This window comes from Nomascus leucogenys, chromosome 14 (assembly GCF_006542625.1).
Source record: "Nomascus leucogenys isolate Asia chromosome 14, Asia_NLE_v1, whole genome shotgun sequence".
Classification (NCBI taxonomy): Eukaryota; Metazoa; Chordata; class Mammalia; order Primates; family Hylobatidae; genus Nomascus; species Nomascus leucogenys.
The window spans coordinates 41,346,532-41,371,277 of NC_044394.1; the positions used below are offsets into that span (position 1 = coordinate 41,346,532).

Consider the following 24,746-nt stretch of genomic DNA (forward strand, 5'->3'; position numbering starts at 1 on the left):
TGGGGCCCCTGTCCCCAACGCTTATACCCCGATCTCACCATTCTAAGATATGGAGCCCCTGCCCACAACCCTTACACCCTGATCTCACAATTCTAAGATATGGGGCCCCTGCCCACAACCCTTACACCCTGATCTCACCATTCTAAGATATGGGGCCCCTGCCCCCAACCCTTACACCCCGATTCCACCATTCCAAGAGGCCCAATTTAGAGTAGAGGAGACGCCAGGAAGACAGAGATGGAAGGGACGTGGGGAGCTGCTGAATCCATTCGTATATTGCTGGTGGGCAGGCGAGATGCTACAACCCGTATAGACGCAATATGGCACTCTCCATTAATGTTACAAATAACCTCTGATCCAGTAACCCCTCTTCTGAGAATGCGTCCTACAGATATAACTGCGTGATTATTTAGTTATAACAGCAAAAGACTGGAAGCCATCCACATGCCCATCAATAGGGGACAGGTTAAGCAAATATGGTACATCTCTAGCAGAATATCATGCAACTCTGAAAAAGAATGAAGATGCTCTCTAGGAATGAATAATGGAAAGCTCACCAATAGCAAGATGCAGAATGGTATAATTGCATGACACCTTTTAATTACAAAAAGGGAGGTGTGAACAAAGAATACAATCTTTTTTATTAGTATAAAAAACTTGGCTGGGTGTGGTGGCTCACGCCTGTAATCCTAGTACTTTGGGAGGCCAAGGCAGGTGGATCACGAGGTCAGGAGATGGAGACCATCCTGGGTAACATAGTGAAACCCAGTCTCTACTAAAAAACAAACAAACAAACAAAAAACTCTAGGCCAGGTGCAGTGGCTCACATCTATAATCCCAACATTTTGGGAGGCCAAGGTGGGAAGATCACTTGAGCCAAGAAGTTTGAGACCAGCCTAGGCAACATAGGGAGACCCCATCTCTACAAAAATTTCAAAAATTAGCTGGGTGTGGTGACATGAGCCTGTATCCTAGCTACTCAAGAGGCGGAGGTGGGAGGATTGCTTGAGCCCAGCACACGGAGGTTGCAGTGAGCTGAGATTGCACCACTGCACTCCAGCCTGGGTGAAAGAATGAAACCCTGTCTCAAAAAACAAAAAACCAAACAGACAAACAAAAAGCCAACAAAAGAAAGCCTCTAGAGGGACGCATGGAAGCAAAAGTGGTTGCCTGTGTGGGACTTGTACATAGACAGGAAGTGGGTGAATAAGAGCAGAGAAAGGAGTGAGACTTTGCACTGCACACTTCTTTTTTTTTTTAAGACAGAGTCTCACTCTGTCACCCCGGCTGGAGTGCAGCGGCACGATCTCTGCTCACTGTAACCTCTGCCTCCCAGGCTCAAGTGATCCTCCTACCTCAGCCTGCCGAGTAGCTAGGACTGCAGGCGTGCACTACCATGCCTGGCTAATTTTTTAAAATTTTTAGTAGAGACAGGGTTTCACCATGTTGCCCAGGCTGGTCTCGAACTCCTGAGCTCAAGCAATCTGCCCGTCTCAGCCTTCCAAGGTGCTGGGATTACAGGTGTGAGCCACTGTGCCCGGTCCCACTGTATCCTTTTTATATGGTTTTGATTTTTGAACCAGTTAAATATATTATGAACGCAAAATTAATTATAATAACTGAGTGGGTGACCAGAACTAGGGTTCCCATCATGAGACGATGCCAGAGAGTCTCTCCAAAGTAGGTGTGAATCAGAATTCACAAAACCCAGGAAGGCTGGGTCGCCCGTGGGCATCCCGTTTCACCTCCTCCCTCAATAAACAGGATCTGCGGAATCGTTTGGTTTCCCACCACTAGGGGGCGCATGTGGGCTCTGCTTAGGGCAGCAGCAGGTGACCTGAGCGAGGCAGGGATTAGAGAAACGATCCAGCGGGCTGAGACAAGCTAAGGTGTCTCAGGAGCTCACAGAAATGAACTATAGCTCGGCTGCTAGAAAATGCAGCAGTGGGCCAGCAGCGGTGGCTCACGCCTGTAATCCCAGCACTTTGGGAGCCTGAGGCGGGTGGATCACGAGGTCAGGAGATCCAGACCATCCTGGCTAACATGGTGAAACCCTGTCTCTACTAAAAATACAAAAAATTAGCCGGGCATGGTGGTGGGCGCCTGTAGTCCCAGCTACTCGGGAGGCTGAGGCAAGAGAATGGCGTGAACCCGGGAGGCGGAGCTTGCAGTGAGCCGAGATCGCGCCACTGCACTCCAGCCTGGGCGACAGAGAGAGACTCCGTCTCAAAAAACAAAAACAAAAACAAAAACAAAACAAACAAAAACAGAGAGGAAATTAGATGTGAGTCTGAGAGCCCCAGCCCTGCCAAGAGGCCCCCAGCCCTGACCCCAGGCTCCCCCAGTCACTGGGCATCCTCGCCCTCCAGCAGGTGGCAGTAGGTGGCGATCTCCTGCTCCAGCCACGTATTCATGTCCAGGAGGATCTTGTACTCCTGGTTCTGCTACTCCATATCGCAGCAAAGCTGGGCCAGCTGCTCCTCCATGCTGCCGATCAGTCCCTGGATCTGGGACAGCTGCATGCAGTAGCGGTTCCCTGTCTCCGCCAGGTTGCCCTCCAGGGATGCTTTCTGCAGGACGGCAGGAAGACCAGGGGTCAGTGAGGGTTGTCAGTGTCCTCTTCTGGGCCCACCCCCATGCACAGGACTGTTCCTACCATGCTGAGCTGGGACTGCAGCTCGATCTCCAAGGCCTGCATGGTGCGCCGGAGCTCCAAAATCTCGCTCTTGACGCTCTGCACCAGCTCGCTGTTGGTAACCACCTCGTGGTTCAGCTCCTCTGTCTGCAGACAGGACACAGGACAGGGTGGTGTGAGCCTGGATCCCTCTCCCAAGTTAGGCCTCCTCCCAAATCTAACTGTGGAGAGAGTGGTGCCTTCTCACCAGCTTCCCACGTCCCAAAGCCCAGAAATATGCCATTTGAAATGTTAACTTGTATGGTTAATCCCTGCGTGTGGGAGGCACAGACCGGAAACTTGAGAACCAGCCAGAACATGTAGCCTGGCTCTTGGTGCTAGTTCCTGACTTCTTGAGAGAGAGGTGGGGACTCCCAAGGTCTTTACCCTTTGCCTTTATTCTGTGGGGGCTCCCTACCTCCCCACCCACCCCCCAGATCCCAGCTTGAGCTCAGCTCCAGGTCTGTTGATGCAGCGGGTGACCCTGTGGTCCATGCAGCTTGCTGAGGAGGGGGCACCTCCAAGACACCTGGCTGTGGGCTTACTGTCAGTGCTAAGGCCCCTGAGCCCCAGCCCCTAAGAGAGACCTCTGGCCTGCAGCAGCCCCCACCTTGCTGAAGAACCAATCCTCGGCATCCTTGCGTTTCTTCTCTGCCATCTCCTCATACTGATCACGCATCTCATTCAGGATGCGGCTCAGGTCCACGCCTGGGGCAGCGTCCATCTCCACATTGATCTCACCGCCCACCTGGCCTCACAGGGTGTTCATCTCCTGTGGAAAAAGAGGATGTGGATGTGCGCATCTGGACCCATCCTGACCTCTCATTCCCAAGCCTTCCCCCACGAGGGGACCCCACTCCCCACAAGGACCCCTCCTTTGTTCTCCCTCTGCTCTATCTGACCCTCTAAATGATTTTTATTCATCTGCTCAGTATTGCCTCCACCATCAGACTCTACCTCCCCCATTAGACCAACGGCTCTCCAAAATAAAATCTAATTATTAGGCCTATGCCCCAAAAATTTCCCCTCTAATTTCCAAGCTTCTATGTAGACACTCAGCTTTGAGAGTGTGAAATGGGACAAGAAGGAGACTTCCTTACTTATCCCCCGCCCTCGTGAGGGAGGCCAGGGCAGGTAGAGGGAGCCTCTGCGGGACCCTGGGAGATTCCTCGGGTACAGAGAAGCAATGGGGTACAAAGAGGAGTCTGCCCTGCACGCTGGACCCCAAGGATCAGGGCTCTGTAGACAGGGAAGCCCTCTAAGGTGACTAATCCCAGTGCACCTGCTCTACTCTCTCCTACGGCCTCAGCCATGGCCCAGCCCCAGGGCTCTGCCACCCACTCCTCAGCATCTTTCACCTTCTGCCCCAGCCACCTCACCTCCTCGTGGTTCTTCTTCAGGTAGGCCAGCTCCTCCTTGAGGTTCTCAATGTGCATCTCCAGGTCGGCTCTGGCCAGGGTCAGCTCATCCAGCACCCTGCGCAGGCCATTGATGTCGGCCTCCACACTCAGGCGCAGGGCCTGCTCTGTCTCAAACCTGCCGTGGGAATCAGGGACTTCAGCCCAGGCTGCTTGGACCTGCAGGTCCAGGTCCAGGTCCTGGCTGCTCACCTGCCTTCATTTTGCCAGGACTCTAAGGGGTTGGAAAGGCTGATGAGAGGGTTGAGTGGAGACAAATTCCAGCCCCGGGGCCCTGGGACCATCACAGGGCCAGATCCCATGCCCACCAGCTTCCTTACTTCTGTCTGCCTCCCGCCTCCCCTCCCTCTCTTCTATTCCCCGCCTAAGCCCAGCAACCTTCAGAACTGGCTGCCTTTACTGCATCCTGGACTAAGGAGTGGGGCTCCTAGGACTGCCCCACCCTGAGCTCCTGGGCCTTGCCACAAGCAACCAAGGAGTCCTGGAGTCAGGAGGGGTACCCTGAGATCCTCCCCCAGCTGGCCCAAGCTGCCCAAGCCCACAGCTAGGACTCACTTGGGGCGGAAGTCAGCAGCAGCCAGATGGGCATTGTCAATCTCTTGCAGGATGTTGGCATTGTCCACGGTGGCTGTGAGGATCTGAGGAGATGGGAGAGTAGTCAGGTCACTGGATGGGGGTGGCTGAGCCCACACCAGGGTTCTGAGCAGATCTTCCTGCCTGGGGGCCTCTCTTCCCGCCCAGCCCCTCCCTTGCCCCGTGCTGTATTATTGGCAGAGGAGGGGCAAGCAGGAGTCTGAAGGGCTGAAAGGTGCCTCTTCTTCCCCCGCTACTCAGTACCCCCCCAGACCCCCATGCCAGGCTCAGCCTTAAAGGAGAAGAGACAGCTGGCTGGGACTATGAGGCAACCAGAAAAGAAAGGGAAAATGTCCCCAGGGCAGAAGCTGTCCCAGAATTCTAGAACAAGGGAGGGGATGTGGGCAACCCCATCCTTTTACAGACAGCTAGAGGGTGACCCTGACAGGCTCCCCCAAAAGGAGGCTAAAGGAGCCCTGACCAAAGAGTGGTTCCAAATCACAAGTCAGGACCCCTCCTAATCCCTTAACCCTGGGCTCCAGCCAGCAGCCCTGCCCCCTGGGGTTTGCTGAGCCCATCTTAAGGGACAGCAGGAGGAAAGGAGAAGCCAGAAAAATCCCCAAATAAGGCACATCAGAGGCCTTCCCCACCCTGAGGTCCCGCCCCTCCCTTCTGCCTCCCCCCGAAGCAGGTGCTATGGGGAGCTCACTCAGACACCCCCACTCCACATCTCCCAAAATCCCCTCCTGCTGACCCCTGCTCCAAAGGAGCAAGACACCACGCATCCAGCGGCCCACGGGCCCAGCCCTCCATCTGCATCCTCCTGCCTCATCCTACAACCTCTCCAGGTGGAGGAGCTCCACGAGGGAGAAACTGAGGCTGCAAGGGGCTCCACGAGGCCTGTTTGTTCCTGACTCAGCCTGCTGCCCCCAGAAAAGGGGTATGTGGGCCACACAGGGGCCCGAAGGCAGGTTCCCAGAAGCTAAGCCACAGCCAAACCACTCTTGGCTCCCTGAGACCCTATGGCTGGACTCCAGGCCTTTGGCCAGGGCAGGAGTTGCGGGGGAAGAAGTCATGCCCCCTGGAGACCCCTCCCACCAGCAGGCCCTACCTCGTTCTGCAGCTCGATTGTCTTGTAGTACTGGCTGTAGTCACGGGTGGGCCCCAGGGCCTGCCTCTGGTACCAGTCACGGATCTTAATCTCCAGCTCAGTGTTGGCCTCCTCCAGGGCGCACACCTTGTCCAGGTAGGAGGCCAGGCGGTCATTGAGGTTCTGCATGGTGGCCTTCTCACCTCCGGCCAGCAGCCCATCAATACCCCCAAAGCTGCTGCCATAGCCACCGCCAGAGCCAAAGCTGTAGCAGCTGGAGTAGCTGCTACCCCCAAGGGCACTGCCCAGGCCTCCAGCAGATCCCGGCCTACAGGAGCCGGCACCCAGGCTGCCAGACAGCCGGCAGGAGGTGTGGGACGAGCCGCCCCCCAGGCCGGAGGAGCCCTTGATGGAGCTGGAGGAGGTGAACTGGCAGATGGTGGTGGTCATGGTGGTGGCGGCAGGAGGCAGGCACACAGAAGGGCTGGAGAGGAGAGGGGCCCCAAGTTGTGTAGGGCTGCGGGGTTCACACGCTTCCCTGGGCTTTCATCACCATGGGCCACCTGCCAGCTCCCAGGTGGCTGGGGACCCCCTCCCCACCCATCATCAGGAATTTGCCTCATTTCTCCAAATCCTCGTGCTGGGTGCCGTGCGTGTGCGTGTGCGTGCCACTGCTCTCAGGCCCGTCACCTGTGATTCGGGCGGGCCCTCCAGCTATGCTTTCCCATGACCTAATATGGAGAACAGGAGAAGGCAGAACTTCACCGTCCCCAGGCCCTCCCAGGCAGCCACCACCCCAGCCCGGCCCGCCTCAACCCTGTCTGGTGGGGAAATGGGTTGCAGTGTCAGGTGACCCCCCCCCGAAGTCGCTGTCTTTCACCCCACACTGCTCCACCCACGGTGCTGGCCCGGAGCTGGGTGCTGAAGAGAAAGAGGGGACCGAGAGCCGATCCTGCCTTGGAAACTGAGCCCAAACCCACCAGGCCCACCTCACAGCACAGAAATGCCATCAAGCCTTGGAGGCCAACCCACATGGCAGATAAAGAAATTGGGGCTCCAGAGGGGTGCAGTGTCCACACTGGCCCCTTCTGCAGAGCCGGACACCCAGGAATGCACTCTAGGGGCTACAGTTCCATCCAGTCGGCTTCTGTCCCTGCCCCATCCCTAGAAGCCCTTGCTAACCCAGTCTCCTTGTGCAAACCTTTGCCCAGGTTTACACTCCAGGCTGGGGTGGGCAAACAGGGGCTCAGCTATAGGATGGGGAAACGGTGGGCTGTGCTAAGAGAGGATCTAAACCAACTGAGAGGGGGATGCCCCCTTCCACTCCTCTCACCCTTCTGTACCCCAAGAGACCTCAGGGTCAGGTGAGGGTCACGGCCCGTGTGGCGGGGTCCGCGGGCTGGTTTTCTTCGGGCGCGGGGTTCAGGCGCGACCCCAGTTCTCATGACTCTCCCAGGGAGCGGGTGCTGCTGTTTCGCAGGGAGCGCGTTCTGCGGCGACGGCCGAGCCACTCGCGCCCCGGGGCGCGCCTGGTCCCAGCCCGGCCTGCAGGCCCCACCGCGCCCGCGCTCCCAGAGACGGCGCCAGAGGGAGGCAGACGGGCCAGAGTCCTGGTCTCCGGCAGGCGGGCGAGGAGAGAGTGGGTTTTTAGATGCAAAAGCAGGAAACAAAGCAAACTTGTAGAAGCCCCAGATCCTGGAGCGCGCCAGCCACGCCTGGGGCCGCGGGAAGAGGGACCCGCGGCTCCGGGGTCACGCCCTGCCTTCCGGGGAAGGAGCCCTGTGCTCCTAGGTTCAGCTCCTCCCGAAATGCCCTCGTCAGCGATTCTCCGCCCGCCCGGGGCCCTCTGCCCGCCGCCACTTTTCGCTCAGTTTCCTCCCTTAGCTCAGCCCGACCTGGCGCTGCGGCGCCGTCCTCGCGGCCCTCCGGCGCGGCCTCTCCTAGAGCTGGGCTGCGGGTGGGCCCCGGGCCTCGGCACTCGGCGGGTGGCGGTGTCGCCGCTGCGGGACTGTGGGGCTCCCAGCCCGGGCCGTGTGGCCGCCCTTCCTCGCCCCGCTTCCTGGCCGCCTCAGGCTCCCCAGGCCCCCGAAGCCCGGCGCTGGCAGACGCGGAGGCGCGGCGCCGCCTCTCCCGGGGAGGAGAGAACACAAAGAAAAGCTCTCTCCAATCCGGTGAGAGCCGTGGCGGCGCAGGCGGGCGACAGTAATCCACCTCCTGTTTGCTTAAAAAGTCGAGCAGGCTGGTGAGAAAGGAACAATCGGGCCTGCGATCCGCCCGCAGGGGGTGGGAGATTAAAATTGTTGCTTCGTGGCCGAGCCCGCGTCCCGAGAATCGCCGGCAGCTCGCGCTTTCTCAACTTTGAAATTTCTCATTGGAGAAAAAACAAAGCAAAACAAAGCAAAAAACAACCACAAAACAAAAGCACAGCACACACGACTCCCCGGAGGCCGCCAGGAAGCCTGGCACCCCCGCGTGCGCAGCCCCCGGCCCCTCTGCGGCCCTCGGCGCCTTTGAAGCTGCAGGTTTCTGACCTCTCTCCCTTCCCTTCTTTCCCTTTGTCCCGCCCGGCGCCCTCCGGGGCTCGGGAGGCGACGGCCAGGGCTGGAGGCCCCCACATCCCTAGTCCGGCCCGGGCAGCCCCTGCCCTGACCCCAGCGCTCGCAGCCCCCTCGCCAGAGCACTCTCCGGGCCCTGGCGGCCGGGCGCTCGCTTTGCAGGCCGGGCTCGGGGCTTGGAAGCCGAGCTATTTGTTAGACCCTGGAAGAGAGCTGGCGATCCCCAGAGGGAAGGGAGCCCCAAACGCCTTTGTATGTAGTTGCCAGACAAAGAGAACTCTTTGTGTAGACCCATTTATTTACAATGCAAAAGCTCTCCGAATAAATATTTAAAAAGCTTATCAGCTGAGCAAATATGTATTCACTTAATACATTATGTTTTCGGTTATAGATTAAATCAGACACAAAATAGTCTGCAAATAAGACGTTTTAGAACCCGAATCATAAAATATCGCAATTTAAAAAGGTATTCAGTAGATGGAAAACATCTTAATCGCTTTGTTGTCATGGTGGGATGGTTACAAAAACACAAGGTTTTCTGCAAAGTTCCTAATTAGGAATATCAAGCCTATCCATCTCCCTCTTGTTGGAGGTGATAAACATTAAAACAATACGTGTTTAGAAGATGAGGAGTAATATGTGAAGTGCGTCCAGGGAGCGCCTTCGGGGGGACGCCTGGGAGCACGGTGGTGCACGCAGCTTCTATCACTGGCTCCGACCCTCCGCACCCAGAGTCTGAAATTGTCCCCACTTTCGCCCGAGTGGATGCTCCGCGTTGGGTGGGGGTGGAAGAAAATGGAGGTGAGGGTCATTTTTGGTGGCCCTGCCGGAGGTCCGGGCGGGGTCTGCTGGCAGAAGGTTGTGCTGGGCCGGACCCACCTTCCCTGGCTAGAGGGCCGAGCTGGGCGCCGCAGACCCCGCGTACTCAGGCCGCCCGGCCATGCAGAGACCGGCCTCTGCTCGCGGTCCCCGGCAGGCGCTGAAGGAAGAAATCCCAGGGCCGATTTGGGCCGTTGAGAGAGAGCATTCTGACTCTGAAAGCATCTCTCCCCCACCCCCAAGCCCCCAATCCGCAGAGGAAGATCCTGGGCGAATTTGATTGGGGGGCGGGGTGATTGTTACAGCCTCAACAGGAAGCTCCCGGCTTCGGGACAGCAGGCCGGGCACTGCGGCGTGGCGGCCCAGGTGATGCCGGTGGCGGTTGCGGGGCGCCCGTGGCTCTTAGGAGCCGGCCTGGGGTCCTAGCGCAATGCTGGGGACAGGAGCTGGTCCCGCTGGGGCTGGGGAGAGGGGACGACGGCGGATTCAGAAGAATGGGCCGAAAGATGCATGAGGGGGATGGGAGTGGGGAGAAAAAAAGGTTATTAAAAAAAAAAAAAAAAACTCTTGAGTTACAATCAATAAAATTACTCTCTTAATTAGCATGGTTATTCGGTTAAGCGGAATGCAGTAAAAGCTGGACCTCGGCATGAGGTGGGGAGAGGTAGAGAGCGAGTATGGACCCCAGGCCTTTTCCTCCGAGACACCTTTGGGCAGCGGGGGAGGGGAGAGGGTGTGCGTGTGAGTGTGTGCGAGTGTGCGTGATGGCTTCGCAGATTTGGGTTTTTATCACCCAGCAGAGCCAGCAGCCTCGTCGCCGCGGCGCCCTAGCTGCAGGGACCGGCGGGGGCGAGAACGGGAGGCGGCGAGCAGTGCGGCTGGGTTCCCCCGGCTGCCTCGGGCCAAGCGTGGCCGGGACGGTGCGTGCGCGCGCGGGGCCCCGGCTGCTGGGCTGCACGCGCGTGCGGCGGGGAGACACCGAGCGCCCCGGCCCCGCCACCCGGCCTGGCCGCCGCTCGCTCGGGCCGGCGGGAGTGGGGGGTGGGGGAGAGTGGGCGAGCGGGCAGGGCGGGGACCCCCGGGAGAGCCAAGCCCCCCAGTGACCCGTGTCTCCTCTGCTTTTGCCTCCACAGACCATGGGCCCGCACAGCGGCCGCCGGCTGGGTGCGCAGCCACCCGCCGAGAAGCCCAGTCCACCCGCGTGCTGACCGGCCCCGCCACCACCACCGCCTGTGACCCCGGACGCCGCCGCCTCTGCGCCGCCCGCGCGCCGAGTCGCCCCCGGGCCCCGGCCGCGCTGCTCCGAGGAAGCGGCGGCGGACCGGTGCCGGGGCCCGGCATGGATTGCCGCGACTTTGCGCCGCCGCCGCATTTGCTGTCGGAGCGCGGGAGCCTGGGCCAGGTGCCGCCTGGGCAGGGCTCCTGCCTGCAGACCAGACCCAGAGCTGGCCAGTCCACTTTGGGAGAGTCAGGGTCGGGGAAGCAGGAGGGGGATCCGCAAGCTGGAAGGGTCTCGGGGCTGGCCAGGCTGAGGTCGCGCAGCCTGTGATGAAGGGGGCCGTGAGGGGCTCTCTTCTCCTGAAAGAATTCTAGAACCAATGGGTGCCTCAGGCCTTGAGGCTGGGTATACTGGGGTGTGTCCATCTGGGACCCAACATGGCAGCCTCCCAGGCCTCAGGAGCTCTCTGGCCTGTGCCACGTGTCCCCAGTGCCCTGGTGGCCTCTGCCCTTACACAGCAGCTTCTTGGGTGGTGGGTGGGCTGCAAAGGGATGTCTGAGTTGGGGGTCAGGGGCTGCAGCGACTTGAGCTCAGCCCAGGTGCATGGCGTGAGGAAGCTGTCCCTCTAGACGGTTTGGGGCCCTGAGCTCAGTGCTCCAGGCCTGTCCCCATGGTCCCTAGAGGGAGGCAGGCGGACAGGACAGAGCCTGGGCTGGCAAACACGGAGGGAGCTGGGGCTCCCGCCTGCCTTTCTCCAGCACCGTCTCAGCACAGGCGAGCAGAGAAACCAGACCCTCCCCTCAGCCTGTTGGAGGGCAGAAGTGAACACCCTTGTCCCCCAAATCCCTGTCATGCTTTTTTGAGCCCCAGGAGTAGACACGGCATTGTCCTGGAGTCAAGCATTGGTCTGACTCTGACTCGCATTCGATGATGGTGGAACCGTGGGCAGGTCACGCTCCTCCCTGGGCCTCAGGAGCCGCCCAGTGGCAGAGCCGGGGGCACAGCATGGCAAATGTCATTCCCAGCCTGCCTGGCTGCCTGGCAGCTCTTGAGAGAAGCCCACAGGCCCGCTCCTGTCTCCCTGCTTCAAGTGAGGCCTGGCCTGGTCCTCTGCCGTGTTCAGGGACCAGCACTGGCTGCACAGCCAGCGCCCACCAGAGTTCACTCCTTCGGCCTCCGAGCACCTTCCCACTGCCTGGAGTGGCCGGCTGACCAGTGTCCATGCACTGCTTTCCCCACCCGGAGGCATCTCTCTGTCATTGTTGAGTGCGCAGTTCCCAGCTAGCAATCACCTCCCCATCCTCACGTGTGCTGGGCATGGTCCCGTGACTACAACCTGAGCAACATAAGCAGAAGGGCTGGGCCGACTTCCTGACTTGCCAAAAGACCCTCCCCCTCCCCTCCTCCTTCTCTTTCTCTTTCCCCTTTCCCTTCCCCTTCTCCTCCCCTTCCCCTCCTCTTCCCCTCCCCTTCCCCTTCTCCTCCCCTTCCCCTCCTCTTCCCCTCCCCTTCCCCTTCCCTTTCTTCTCCCCCTTCCCCTTCCCCTTCCCCTCCCCCTTCTCTGAATCAGGGTCTCTGTCACCCAGGCTGAGGTACAGTGGTGAGATCATACCTGGGACCACAGGTGCACATGGCTAATTTTTGTATTTTTTGTAGAGACAGGGTTTCACCATGTTGGCCAGGCTGGTCTCAGACTCCTGGGCTCAAGTGATCCACCAGCCTCGGCTTCCCAAAGTGTTGGGATTACAGGTGTGAGCTACCATGCCCGGCCCCAGCTGAAAGCTTTTCAATAGCCTTTACCTTCCCTCCTTTCTCCTTCCTGCTGCCTGGAATGCAGATGCAATAGCTGGAGCTCCTGCCACTGCTACGGAACCATCTTTGACGTCTCCCTTTCAGTCACACCCCTCATCCAATCTGTCAGGAAATTCTGTTGAGTCCATGTTCAGATATCCACAGCTTGGACCACTTCTCCCCACTTCCTGTGTCTCCACTGAGATCCGGGTTATCTCACCTCTCTCCGGGATTGTGATGTTCTCCTCACTTCCGCCCTGGCCTCCCCATGGTCTGTTCCCACCCAGCAGCCAGAGGTGAGACCATGTCAGCCTCTGCTCAAACCCACCCTCAGCCCAGGTCCTCACAGGCACCCTGCAGAATGCGCCCTGCCTCCCCTCGGGCCCTCCCAGCACCCCCTAGCTCACTGCCTGGCAGCCCCACTCTTGCTGGTGGGCCTACAAAAGCTCTGTAGCATTTGCTGAGGAACAAATGAAACCTGGACCCCAGGGATGGAGGCCGTGTTGGGGGAGCACCATGGAGAGGGGGAGGCACCGTAGAGGGGGAGGCACTGTAGAGGTGGGGGCACCGTGGAGAGGGGGAGGCACTGTCCCAGCCCGACTGCCTGCCCACCACCCATTGAGCAAGCCTCTGGTATTTAAGCCACTGTTTGGTTTAGGGCCCAATGAACGAAGCCAGCCAATAGCAATCTCTCATGTTACCCTCTCCATTTTATAAATGGAGAAACCGAGGCTCAGAGAGGCAACGCAGTATGCTCAAGGCCACAAGACTTCTAGGTGTGGGCCTGGGCTGCATGCAGGGTGAAGATCCCCAAGCTCAGGGCACCCCAGGGATGTGGCTCTGACCCCTGCCCTGAGGATGGAACACCCCAACTCTTACTTTTTTTTTTTTTTTTTGAGACGGAGTCTCGCTTTGTTACCCAGGCTGGAATGCAATGGCAAGATCTCGGCTCACTGCAAACTCCACCACCGGGTTCAAGTGATTCTCCTGCTTCAGCCTCCTGAGTAGCTGGGATTACCGGCGCCCACCACCACACCCAGCTAATGTTTGTATTTTTAGTAAAGATGGGGTTTTGCCATGTTGACCAGGCTGGTCTCCAACTCCTGACCTCAGGTGATCCACCCGCCTCAGCCTCCCAAAGTTCTGGGATTACAGGTGTGAGCCACCGCGCCAGGGCGGGGCCCCTGAGAGCTGGGGTGGTTCAGACCCCGTCCCCACTCCTGGAGCAACGTCAGAGCCGGGTGGGGCTGGACAGACAATGTGACCTTTGCGATGTCCCAGAACAAGAACTGCAGATGATAATCACGGCCACCTAGAGGAAACTTCCTTTGAATCTTCCACCACCGTGGTGTAGCGAGTGAGGGTGTTGGAGCATTCAACGAGATAAAAAGCCGGCTTTCGTCTACATTTTTTCCCTTTTCTAAAAATTCCAGACACAAGGGGAGAGCTGCCCAAACACAGAGGTGGAGAGGAGCCTGTCCGGACCCAGGGACACAGGCAACGCCGGCAGTGACCACTTGGGCCCCAGAGAAACTCACAGGTGGCCACCCCTCCTGTTTGGAGCTGGAGGCAGATCATCTGGGAAGCCTTGGGGTAGGGAGGGGTCCGGTGGGCAGCACCCCCCACTTCTTCCCCAGCCTCTCCAGGGGGAGCTGCCATTCCGCAGCTGGTCCACCCAGCCCCAGGAAGGGGGAGGCGCCCCAGGAAGGGGGAGGCTCTCCAGGACAGTAGCCCAAAGAGCAGAGGGGCTCCCCGAGAAGGTGCACCCCAGACAGGGCTTGTCCAGATACCACTAGGCTGGGGGCCCTGCTCCAGGGGGTTGGGGTCACTGGAACCTTAGATGGTCCCATCCTGTGGGGGGCTTCCTGGGCCACTTCGCTGCTCCCAACTGTGGAAGGTTCCCTCTTGCCTTCCCTTCCCTGCTGTTAGAAGCACCCGAGCCCCTCCAGGCACCCCCAGGGTCCGAGTGATGAATCACTGACTTCTTGCCAGGCTCCGGTGATGATGCAAGGTGGCAGAGGGATGTGGGCAATGCAGCTGGGAGTCCCGGGGCACAGCCGGGCTCTCACCAGGCTCCCCATCCAGCAGCTGTGCACCCCCTCCTGCCGCACACACACCGGGCTCCCTGCACCCCGAGGCTGCCCGCAACAGGCAGGGCAGGTCGGTGGGCCCCGGGAAGGAATGCAGGAATGCTGCGTGCCCAGGCAAGGGGCCCTGCACCTGCCCAAGAGGCTCTCCAGCTGCGCAGGGGCGGGGGCGGATGGAGCCGGGGTAATTAAAGCTGGTGACAGCTGAGGAGGGATAGAGACAGGAACACAGTTGGGGTCCCAGGCCCCTCCGCTTGCTCCCCAGGCAGAGGGCTGGAGCGGCCCCCAGGAGAGTGCCACCTTCGTGGGGGCAGGAAGAGAAGGCTGCAGGGGCATTGGGTGTCAGTGGACAGCAAGGTCTAGGAGAGGCCAGCTCTCAGCTGCAAAGGGCAGGCAGAGCCACCATGTGCTGGGCCTGGCCCGGCCCTCCCATTTCCCACCCAGACACCCAGACGCTGGTCTCGTCCAGGCCATCACATGGTCAGGAATGGTGTCTGCCTTTGACAGGTGAGGACGTGGGTGCTGTAGGATCTGCTGCTCTAAATGAAGGCAGGCGGTGCTGCCCCGGCAGGAGGACAGCAGCTCCAGGCCTGACAAGGCTCTAGACCTCAGCTTCTTCATCTCTCCCAGCCCAGGTTGACATCCCTTCCCCACCTTCCACAGCCAGAGGACTGGACAAGTGTCTTCACCAGAGCCTCGTTTCCTTATCTGAAATACAGCGCTAACCACCCCTCCCTCCCGTGGCTGTGGCAATAAATTAAATGAAGCCCACAAAGGACCTAGCACACAGTAGGCACTTAATCAATACAGAACCCTCCTCCAGCACTGCCCGCCCTTCCCCTGGAAGCAGCCACGCTTACCTCCACCACCTCCTCTTCATGGTCATCAAACACTCGTGACAGGCCGGCCTCCCACTGCTGAGACCCTTAGAGGTCCAGGCCTCTGCTCCTCGTCCCCGTCTCTGCCACGCCTGGTGTCATGACGGTGAAATAGGCCCTGGGGGGGCAGCAGGCATGTTCAGACTGGCTTCCTGTGATGGCCGCCAGCATTAGTAGCGTTGTTACTGTTGCCTGGACACACACAGACACCTCACAGAGCGATGCAACATGTGGGTGAAGTTTTCAGATAAAATCGGAGATTTAATAGAATTTCCGTGGGGTGCTGAGCTCCAAATCCAGGGTCAAGGAGATCCCAGGGCCCTCCAGCTCTCTCCCAGCCTCCTGATGTGGAGGGGAGGGAACTCCTGCTCACCTCCAGAGAGAAGGGAGTCCACACACACTGCATCTGAGCTGGCAGTGGGCAGGGTACCCACCTCGGTGAGCAGCCTGGGGTGGGCCTGGGGTCAGGCTGAGGTCCCAGTGACAAAGGCTGGGAAGGTGGATGCAGACAGCCTCCACTTTCACTGTGGCCTCCTTGCTCTGAGGCCAGGCCTGGGATGCTTCTGCCCCATGGCTCCGGCCCACCTGCCAGGCCTGTCCGTCCTTGGATGAGGGCAGGGAGAGGTGGGGTGGCCACTGGCAAGTAGAGGCTTCAAAAGTGCATGGTGGCCCTTCCATGCCCTTTGCTTCTTAGCCCCCAACCCTCTGCCAGGCTTTCTCCCTTTCCCACGCCCTGCACAGACAAGTATCCTGCTCTCAGCATCTCACAGGGGTGGGTGGCAGCCAGGAGCAGCAGCAGATGCCTGGGGGGAGATGAGATGTCCTCAGCTCCCATGCCCCGCTCCTGGGGAAGAACAGAGCCCCAGGAAGCTGCTCCAACCCTTCTTGGGGGCCCTAGCCCCGAACAGGGAGTCTTGAAAGGGACCTGTTGTGTGGTGAGTGCCCCCTGAGGGCTGAGCCACATGGTCACCTTGATTTCTCAGCAGACGGAGGCTGAGCTGGCTAGGGTTCCAGGCTGGGTGTGGGAGGGTCACCCCAACAGGCGATGCCCAAGAGGTGACCAGGCCTGGCTTTCCACAAGGAAGAATCAGTCCCCTGTGCCATCTGCAGGGCCTGCCACACAATCTGGGGAGCCAGTGCAGGAGGAGAATTCCTGGCCACTTGTTTAGAAGGCAGGAAAAGGGCCGGGCCTGGTGGCTCACGCCTGTAATCTCAGCACTTTGGGAGGCCGAGGTGGGTGGATCACTTGAGGTCAGGAGTTCTAGACCAGCCCAAACAACATGGAGAAACCTGGTCTCTACTAAAAATCCAAAAAAAAAAAAAAAAATTAGCTGGGTGTGGTGGCACATGCCTGTAATCCCAGCTACTCGGGAGGCTGAGGCAGGAGAATCGCTGGAGCCCAGATCGCACCATTGCACTCCAGCCTGGGCAACAAGAGCGAAACAGGGCAGGAAAAGGCTCCGTGAAGGTGCTGGCAGGGGAGGCGCTTCCTTTTCTTTCACAGCCACACGAATTGCCACGGTGTTTATTTACTATTAAATGTCCTTCTAAAATAAAGAAAAATGTTAAATTTTAAATTATTGGCCGGGCACGGTGGCTCACACCTGTAATCCCAGTGCTTTGAAAGGCCGAGGCGGGTGGATCAGGAGTTTGAGATCAGCCTGGCCGACATGGTGAAACCCCGTCTCTACTAAACATACAAAAATTGGCCGGGTGTGGTGGCCCACGCCTGTAATCCCAGCTTCTCAGGAGGCTGAGGCAGGAGAATCGCTTGAACCTGGGAGTCGGAAGTTGCAGTGATCCGAGATCGTGCCACTGCACTCCAGCCTGGGTGACAGAGTGAGACTCTGCCTCAGAAAACAACAACAAAAACCCGCAAGTTCAGGGGTAAAATGATTAAGAATTTCAGGACAGCCTTAGCCACAGGCCCCTCTGATTCCAGGCCCTGGCCAACTGCACTCCTCGCCACCCATGCAGCTGGTCCATTTCTCGGTAAAGACTTTTCTAGATGTGTCAGCTATGGGTCAAGGCTTGGGAGAGGGGCCAAGAGAAGACCTAGGGGATGGCAGGAAGAGGCACCTGCAGGGAGAGGTGGGGTGGCCACTGGCAAGTAGAAGCTTCAAAAGTGCATGGTGGCTCTTCCATGCCCTTTGCTTCTTAGCCCCTACCCTCTGCCAGGCTTTCTCCCTTTCCCACGCCCCACACAGACAGGTATCTTGCTCTCAGCATAAGGGAACTTTGGGAAGTTCCCTTAGGGCTGATGTGGGGGCTTCCCTGCTGGGCAGCAGAGACCACATAGCTGTGCAGGTCCTTCTTCAGCCAAGAATCACGCATGGCTCCTGCCACTGTGTGGGACAGAACCCCGTGACCGGGAGTGGGGTCTCCTGGCAGGCAGCGCACCCCACGATGCCCCCTAGGAAGCCGAGTTTGTAACCCCTCCTGTCAAGGGAGCCCTGTGGTCAGGGCCAGGACCCTCTCTCTTCTTGAAGATGCCAGCAGAGCCCTGGCTTGCAAGAACTTGATGTGTGCGTTCGCCTGACCGGGAGTCAGGCGACTGGTGTGTCCTGGGCACCAGCGAACCAGGCAGACGCTTCTTCACCCGGAGCTCCGGCCCCAGTGGGGCTGGGGCTGGGGCTGGGGCTGGCCTCCCACCTGTTTTGTAGCGGTAGCATCATCTCAGCCAGCACTCAAGTACATGACAAAGTCGTGCAGAGCTGGCAGGGGAGGCACAGGAAGACCCTGTGGTCCCAGGTTCCCAGAATTCTGTTTGAGGGATATGGGGTCGCTCCTGGCAGAGGTAGGGGGCACGGGAAGCTGAGCTGTTTTCCCTCGAACGTCTGCTGAAAGTTTTCTGAACACTTCCATACCTCGTTATAAGATCAGAGCTTGTCAGCTGAAAACAAAGGACATTCACTATTTCAGGAGGTGGCCAGGATGGCTGCCGAGGCCTCCAGCCTCCCTCCTGCAGAGGCCACAGGCTGAGTGGGTCCCCACACTGGCCCTGTCTGGCCCTGTCTGCACCGGTGATCTGAGGACCCCGCCACCGTCAGAAGAGGACTCTGAGTCCGAGAAACCAAAGTTGACTTAACAGGTGAAAAACACGATGAGGAGGAAGAGATGGCAGTCACCTCCTTCTAATCCCTGCCCCCCGGCCCCACAGCGCCTTCATCCTCACCACCCCGCAGGCTGCTGGCAAGAGGGAGGAGGGAGCCAGGTGCAGCCCCTCTGCGAGAAAGCCAGACTGCCCCCAGGCAGGCCCTTCATGTCTTCACCTTCTTATCGTCATCACAGTCCCCCGAAGGAGATCGAGGTGGGGACCCCTGGGGAGACGTCCTCGGGCCCTGCAGCAGGGTGGGGGGCCAGAGCTAGGCTGTGAACAAAGACCAGGCAAGGAGATAAATCAGCTGACCGATCACATTTCCTGCCCTGAAAGCTACTGTAAAACACTGGAGAAAATCGACCTGTCAGGGGGATGGATGGGCCCAGATAGTGGCCGCCTGTCCGGGGCCAGCTTCCCTCCACCCATCCCACCTGCACAGAGCACCCCTGCCTGGCCTGGGCAACCCCAGAGGGAACCCAGGCTCGGGAAGAGGTGGTCCCCATCCAGACCTCCTGCGGGGGTTCTGCTCCCAGCCCCCGCCCTTTGCACACCCCTGACGGACGAGGCCCAGCTGCTCAAGCCGGTCAGGCTCTAAAACGGATGGAGACCAGGGGCGGTGTCAGCAGACAGCTAGAGTACCTTTTAAAAAATGTAATCTCTTTTTTTTTTTTTTTTTTTTTTTGAGACGGAGTCTCGCTCTGTCGCCCAGGCTGGAGTGCAGTGGCGCAATCTCGGCTCACTGCAAGCTCCGCCTCCCGGGTTCACGCCATTCTCCTAACTCAGCCTCTGCGAGTAGCTGGGACTACAGGTGCCCGCCACCACGCCCGGCTAATTTTTTTGTATTTTTAGTAGAGACGGGGTTTCACCGTGGTCTCGATCTCCTGACCTCGTGATCCACCCGCCTCGGCTTCCCAAAGTGCTGGGATTACAAGCGTGAGCCACCGCGCCCGGCCTGTAATCTCTTTTTATTTCCCTCCCCTGCCCTCCCTCCTCCCTCCGGACCATAACCTCCCCGCCACCCCTCCCCTCTTCCTGCGCAGCCATGACCTTGGTGCACAGACCTTGGTGTGGGGCGACCGGAGGCTTCAAGGACGCCCTCCTCACCTTGAGAAGCGCCAGGCTCAGCCAAGCCAGCCTGTGGGGGCAGGGAGAGAGGGAAGCAGAGCTGATGTGGACGGGCTGCACCCCTCCAAGGTGACCCCACCACCTGCAACTCCCCCACCACCAGGGTGGCCTGGGAATGCCAGACGGGGCCCCTGCCTGAGGAACAGGATGGGAGGCCTCTGCAGTCGGCTCCTCCAGATGACGGAGGGGCACCTCTGGCCTCCCGGGGCCGCGCAGAGACAGGCTGGCCTCTGGCTCAAATGTTCCTCACCCAATCCTGCCGCAGAGCCTCCGCTCTCTCTCAGCCCATCTTATGGCTGAGGCCAGGGAGGCCGGCAGGCTCGGGAGACTACCTGGTGTCCTGCTAGTGGACAGCATGCAGGGCCTGGGACCCCAGCTCTGCCTGGCCCCATGCCCAGGCTCTGCCAGCCCCACAGCACTGCGTTAGAGCCCCGGCCTGCAGGGCCCATGTTGTGCCGGCGGCTCCTCAAGCACAGGGCTCCCAGCAGCCATCAGCCAGAGGCATCAGGCTGCCTCAGGGAAGTCCCTTCTCCAGTGCCTCTTTGGCCGCACAGGAAGCCCCCGTGTGTCCCCCGTCCCCAGGGTCTCTGCTGGACAAGAGGCTGCAGCAGCTGACCAGGGCAAAATGCATCTTCTTCAGCCTCCCTCAGGCTCAGCTGGGAAGGAAGGTGCTGAGAGGAGGGAGGTGGCCTCTGAGCTCACTCAGGCCTCCCCAGCAGCCCGACACTGCCTCCAGGTCCCATGGGCTGCCCAGCTGGCTCCAGGGGACAGCCGAGTCCATCCACTGGCACACTCCGGAGTCTGACCGGTACCCAGGCCTGACCAGCCGGCCCTTCCCCTCCATCCCCTCCTGAACAATGGCTCTTTCAGCACATGGGCAAGAGGCCACTGGCCGGCAGGAGCAGGCAGATGACTGACAGGGCCTGAGGGAGTGGGAAAGAGGCTGGAGCTCCAGCCCAGGTGTGGCGGGCAGCCAGGGAGGGCAGCCACACGCCATCCTTAGGGCTGGGGGCTGAGAGGGGGTCCCTGAGGGTTGGGAGAGTAGGGAGGACCCGGAGCCTGGGGTGGTGACAAGGCACGGGTTGAGAAGCATTGCTCAGGCAGGGCTGGGTTGCACCCACACTCTCCCTAGCACCTGGCAGCTCCCCCAGGCTGAGGCCTCTGGGGCCCCAGAGCTGCCCAGGTCTCCTTGGCTTCCCGGCCTCAGCCTCCCCTCACCCTGCCCTGCCCTGCCCCGGGCATCACTCCCTCTCCTGGGACCTCCCAGACCTTCCTCTGGGCCCCACACATGGCACCGACTCTCCCGCCCAGGATCCTCCCCAGGCATTGCCTGGAGTTAGGACTGTTCTAAGCAGCCTCGCCATCCACCTGGGAGCACAGGCTGGGGTCCGGAGCCTCCCCTGAGGGTCTGGTGCGGGGGACAGTAAGAGTTGAGGGTATATCCTTGTCTCTTACATGTGTGTGTAGACATATACACAAACGTACTCACGTGCACACATCATGCATGTGGTCTTTTCCCACCTGCCCCCATCAGTCTGCTGTCCCAGACCCTCACACTGAGTCTGAGGGTGTGCCTGGCTGCGAGGGGAAGGGGGGACTGTCTGGCAGCTGCATGGGCTCTGCCAGTCTGGGGCGCTGTGCGAGGGATGGAGGCTACAGGGGCTGGAGGACAGGCAAGTGGCAACGCAGAGCCATAGCCCTGCAGGAGCTGGCCGGAGGGGGTCCCTCTGCCTCGGCTGCCTTCTCCGTCCTCCCTCACTGCTGCTCCCATAGCCCCTGGCAGGGCCAGCGGCCTAGGGACCCTGAAGGGCAGCCCCGCAGGACTGGTCTGCACACTCTGCCCGGGGCAGCCCCACCCCCTGAGTCCTGTCCTGTGCAGCCCCCTTGCCGCGTGGGTGAGACTTCCCGGAAGGCAGAATGGGGCAGATTTGCTTTCTTCTGTTTTGTGGTTTAAGCTTCATCATGCCAGCCCTGGCTCCCTGGCCCTGAGCCCTGGAGGGGCCCTGGCTCCTGCCTCAGGGTCCCCCCAGCCCCACTGCTCAGCCCAATTCTGTACCCTCTGTTTGTCCATCGCCGTTGGGTTTATAGTCTCTGGTCGCTGACCCTGGCCAGGTGGCCCTTGGCATTCTGCCCAGGACACCTGTCTGAGGGTCCCCTCCACACCCCAGCCCTTCCTCCACCTCCACTCTGCCTGAAATCCATGATATTAACTGCTCAGTCCCGTGCAGCCCAGGTGCAGACTTATGTAGGGCAGGCCTGGGCTCCCCAGGGCCCGGCTGACGGGGACAAGCCGGTTCCAGTCACCACGCCTCAGGGCGGGGCACATTTATAGAAGCAGCCAGGAGCTGTGCATGGACTCTGGGATTTCAAGGCCTCCCCGGCATGGGCAGGGTGATCCACGCTTGAATAAGTGAGTCATGCCCAGTGTCACTTCAAAGACCCGAGTTCCAGGGACTCACTCTATGCCTGCAAAGGGTGGTATGAAGAATAGGCATCAGGCCGGGCGTGGTGGCTCACGCCTGTAATCCCAGCACTTTGGGAGGCTGAGGCAGGTAGATCACCTGAGGTCAAGAGTTTGAAACCAGCCTGGCCAACATGGTGAAACCCTGTCTCTACTAAAAATAAAAAATTAGCCAGGCATGGTGGTGGGCGCCTGTAATCCCAGCTACTTGGGAAGCACGAGAATGGTTTGAACCCAGGAGGCGGAGTTTGCAGTGAGCCGAAACTGTGCTACTGCACTCCAGCCTGGGCGACAGAGTGAGACTCCGTCTCAAAAAAAAAGAAAAAAAAAAAAGGATAGGCTTCAAACATCCCCTAGTTAGTCCCCCATTCTGATGTGTTTTCATACAACTTTATTTTTCCATATCTCCAAAAAATTATGTTTTCTAACTCTAATGGAACAAAGAGAAACTCATGAAGCCAGCAAGGTTAGGCGCCCACATGTGGACTGGCATATTCGGGGCCACCCGTCTGGGGGTGTGGATGGAGTAGGGAACCATCTGGAGATGAATATGTCATGGGGACTTAGGAGCTTGGGAACAACCAAATCCCTTGCTGTCCCTGGCTGGGCCCTGGTCTTGCCACACCTGGGAGATCCCATGGCTCCTCTTCCTCTCACCCCTCAGGACTGGCTTGCCGGAGCCCGCCCCTGGACCGACCCTCGTGGGGGCTCCCTGCCTGCCTACCCCTGAACCCCATCCCCCGAGTGGAGCTGGACAGGGCTGCCTGCAGCTCTGTCTTCCGAAACACACCTCTCTCTCCCACAAAATAATTTAATGCAATTTAATGGCTTGAAGTTGATGTAAAAATTACAGGCATGTGCGGGTGGGGTGGGGTGGGGGCCTTGTAAGAAATCCTTTTGAAAATATAATTGAGTTAATGGAGCCATAACTTTGTCTCATTTTGGGGGTAATTGGCCTGCTTTTTGTCACCCTGTTCATTTACATACTCCTGTTTTCTTTTTGCTATTGATTTTTTCTTTATAAAGTGGGCCACTTTACTGCAATTTTTTTTTTTTTTTTGAGACGAAGTCTCGCTCTGTCACCCAGGCTGGAGTGCAGTGGCGCGATCTCGGCTCACTGCAAGCTCCGCCTCCCAGGTTCACGCCATTCTCCTGCCTCAGCCTCTCCGAGTAGCTGGGACTACAGGCGCCTGCCACCACGCCCAGCTAATTTTCTGTATTTTTAGTAGAGACGGGGTTTCACCGTGGTCTCGATCTCCTGACCTCGTGATCCACCCGCCTCGGCCTCCCAAAGTGCTGGGATTACAAGCGTGAGCCACCGCGCCCGGCCCTTTACTGCAATTTTTAAAGGCCCAGTGATGAATAAAACCTCATCTTCCCACTCATTAAGACACAAGAATTAGCCGGGCTCAGGGTCCAGCCAGTTAATTTGTTTAACAATCCCAGGCTGACCGTGTTTTGGTGGAGACCAGGGGCTGCTTGCCACAAGAGGGGCTAGAGCCTCTGCCAGAAGGTGGCCCCAGGCGAGGGGTCTCGCTCAGGGGAGGAGTCTGCTGCCTCTGCCTGCCCCGGGACCTTGACCTTGGGACACCCCTCCCTCTCCCCATCTCCCTCCCTTGCTAAAGGCTTCAGCAGCCTTGGACCCCTCGGAGTTGGCCTTACTGCGGCTGTGATCCAGAGGCCCCACCCACCTGCCTTTCAATGCAGATCAAGGTCACACTTCCTATAGAAAATATTTTTTTAATTATAAAATCCATGCACACACAAAGTAAATGAAGCCAATGGCACAATGCGATTTAAAGCAAAAAGTAGCAAACCCCTCCCACCGCAGGCTCCAGAGAGACGTGTATGAATGGCTGGCTCCTTGTTCCCCTCCCAGGCACTGTGCATGCAGAGAGGTCCATTCTACACACATCAAATCCTCACACAATTCAAATCCTGCCATACCTGCCACTCGCAACTTGGCATTCAGTTTAATTTCACTTACTGTCACATGGACATCTTCCATAGTAGTACCGAGACCCATAGGCCATTTTTCATGACTATGTAGTATTTCTCTGCCTGTCCACACTGTAGTGTATTTGGAGCCACCAGCTGCCTGAGGGCTCTAGGGGATTAAAGAGTTTCCCAGTGCCAGCTGGGCACAGTGGTGGGTGCCTGTAGTCCCAGCTACTCGGGAGGCTGAGGCGGGAGAATGGCGTGAACTCGGGAGGCGGAGCTTGCAGTGAGCCGAGATCACGCCACTGCACTCCAGCCTGGGTGACAGAGCGAGACTCCATCTCAAAAAAAAAGAAAAAGAAAAAGAAAAAAAGTTTCCCAGGGCCTAGGGTTTTCAGTACTAATACCGGGATCGCCCTGGGCAAACTGGGATGGTTGACAGTTTATATGTATTTGGCCAGTTGTACTGTTGGACATTTAGGTTGCTTCTAATTTTTCAACGTAACAAAATGTCACTGCAACGCACATCTCTGTTCATGTAGTTTTGTGACCTTATGCAAGTATATCTGGAAGATGAAATTCCTAGAAGAACAAATTACCAGGTGAAAGCTATGCGGATTTCAAATTGTGATTGATATTGCCAAATGGCCCAGCAAATGTGTGCCAATGTGCACATCCCTCCTGCCCAGGGATGAGAACCTGCCTGTTTCCCTGCATCTATGGCAAAGCAGTATATTGTTGGTCATTTCGATCCTTGTCATCTGATAGGTAACAAATAGAATCTTGGATTTTAATTTTAATCGGCTTTATTGAGATATACTTTATTTTTTAATTTTTAAATTTATTTTTATTTTTTTTTTTGACACAGAGTCTCGCTCTGTCACCCAAGCTGGAGTGCAATGATGCAACCGTTGCCTCCCGGGTTCAAGCAATTCTCCCTGCCTCAGCCTCCTGAGTAGCTGGGATTACAAGTGCCTGCCACCATGCCCAGCTAATTTTTTGTATTTTTAGTAGAGAT

General features: G+C 58.4%; 1 long non-coding RNA gene and 1 pseudogene across 1 annotated transcript; one reads left to right on the forward strand and one right to left on the reverse strand.

The window, feature by feature from the left end:
• Positions 1-2,196: 2,196 nt before the first annotated feature.
• Positions 2,197-6,205, reverse strand: LOC115838327 (annotated as a pseudogene).
• A 6,669-nt stretch (positions 6,206-12,874) lies between these two features.
• LOC115838328 lies at positions 12,875-14,819 on the forward strand. Its single transcript, XR_004033332.1, has 3 exons — positions 12,875-12,915; positions 13,573-13,732; positions 14,734-14,819. It is a non-coding gene; the product is annotated as an uncharacterized LOC115838328 (long non-coding RNA).
• The last annotated feature ends 9,927 nt before the right edge of the window (positions 14,820-24,746 follow it).